At 40.7% G+C, this 2,053-nt stretch overlaps 1 pseudogene; it reads left to right on the top strand.

Moving 5' to 3' along the window:
* The first annotated feature begins 1,779 nt into the window (after window positions 1-1,779).
* Window positions 1,780-2,053, top strand: LOC100618626 (60S ribosomal protein L37-like; annotated as a pseudogene).

The following is a 2,053-nucleotide window of genomic DNA, read 5'->3' as shown; positions in this document are numbered from 1 at the left end:
CTTACTCAAGATAGCCAAGTGCTCTCTGGGGGTGGCAGAAGGGGTCCTAGGGAGCTTCAGCGTGAGAATCAGATGGAAAGGATTTTGTTTCCACAGTGACTGAGGGAGCTGATAAGACAGCAGCTCTAAATCAAGATGGAAAGGACTAGGTTCCCATACTTCCTAGCTGTGTGTCTCTGGGCGAGTCACTTAACCCCCATTGCCTTAAGGCAGAAGAATTGAGAAAGGGCCAGGCAATGCCAGAGACACACAGCTAGGAAGTATCTGAGGCCAGATTGGAACCCAGGATCTCCCATCTCTAGGCCTAGTTCTCTCTCTAAGCTGCCTAGCTTTTCCCCCCTTAAAAAAAAGTATAATAATAATAAGGTTTTAAAGGGTATAATAAAATATTTAAAAATAAAATAAAAATAAGCCATAGGTTATGGAATTACAGAATTAGAAGGAACTTTGGGGATCATCTGGTTGAAACCTCCCATTTTGCAAACAAGTAAACTGAGGTTTAGAAAGGGAAAGTAATTTGCCTAAGGTGAAATAAGCTACTTCCTAGCAGAACTGGGAAAAGAATTCAGGTCTTCTGAGTCCTCGACACAGGATCTTACTGTGCCTTGCTGCTGCTACCTACCACTGTCATGGAAAAACCAGAATTGGAACAAAAAGAGAAAACTCTCTCCTAAACACTTCTATCTACCCAAACTGGAAATGAAACATAGAGCATGCTTGTTTGTGTATTGATTCAGTATTATCGAGTAGAGTGCCTACTACAATGCATAGCTCATGGGAAACACAATAACCCATTCAAAGTACAGTTACCTGGCAACTTTAGCCTGGAACACAGCTAAGAAACAGGTAGAAAGTAACAATGGCCTCTGAGTAGCCAAAATCTGATGTCATGAAGTCTGTAAACGAAAGCTTTAGTCACAGGAACTCCTCATTTAGCATCTATTAGCTCTCCATTAACTCTAATAAGCTTGGAAGACAATAGCTAAGTCAGGATAAGTCCTAGGTTTGGAGATAGAAAAAATGGGTTCAAGTTCCTGGTCTCTTACTTACTAACTCTATGAATTTAGGCAAGTCGCAACTTTCCTCACCTGTAAAATGGGAATAAGAATGTTTGAGCAATCCTGTCTCCAAGGCTTTGTCATAACACTTTAAATATATTGTCTCATCTGAACCTCACGATAACCCAATGAGAGCAGGTGTTATAGATATTGACCTTATTTTTGTTGTTTGTTCTTTGTCTGTTGTATCTTCATATCCCACTTGGGGTTTTCTTGGCAAAGGTACTAGAGTGGTTTCCCATTTCCTTCTCTAGCTTGTTGGACAGATGAGGAAACAGAGGTAAACAAAGTTAAGTGACTTACCCAGGGTCACATAGCTAGAAAATGATTGAGGCCAGATTTGAACCCAGAAAGATAAGTATTCCTGACTTCAGGCACAGTGCTCTATACACTGAGTGACCTAGATCAGGAAACTGAGTCTCAGAAAGATAAAATAACTTATTTGTGATCATATGGCTAGTAGGTATCAGCAGAAAGCCTCCAAGTGGAGTAGTCTATCCATTCATTATTCCATCTGGTATCACAGTTGAAGTGCATCAGTATTCATCCTGGTCCATTTCCTACACCCCTGTTGCCCATTTGTCACTTATAAAAATGGTCCCCTTGTAACTGTAAGCGTCACATACATTAGACTTATAAAAGTGCAAGGTATTACTTTTTCTATAGTTAATTAAGTACTTAACAAATATTTATGCTCTTTGGTCCCAGTGGAAGGAGGAAGATGAGGAAGGGGACTTTTTCCTCTGGTAAGCACCAGAATAAGGCCCATGTCATTAGGGTTCGAAGGCATACCATCTTTGGAAGTCATGTGGCAAATGGGGCCAGTCTGCTAAATGCAAGGGAAAGTATAATTGGAATGCAAAGGCTAAAAGACACAACACCATGGGTCCTGGTCGAACCTAAAAATGGACTACCACCAATTTAGGAATGGATTTCATGAAGGAACAACACCTAATCCCAAGAGAGCTGCTGTTGCAGCATTTAGTTCATCTTGA

Source organism: Monodelphis domestica, chromosome 1, assembly GCF_027887165.1.
Source record: "Monodelphis domestica isolate mMonDom1 chromosome 1, mMonDom1.pri, whole genome shotgun sequence".
NCBI lineage: Eukaryota > Metazoa > Chordata > Mammalia > Didelphimorphia > Didelphidae > Monodelphis > Monodelphis domestica.
Note: the sequence above shows the minus strand (reverse complement) of the source record. Positions and strands in the feature narration are given on the sequence as shown.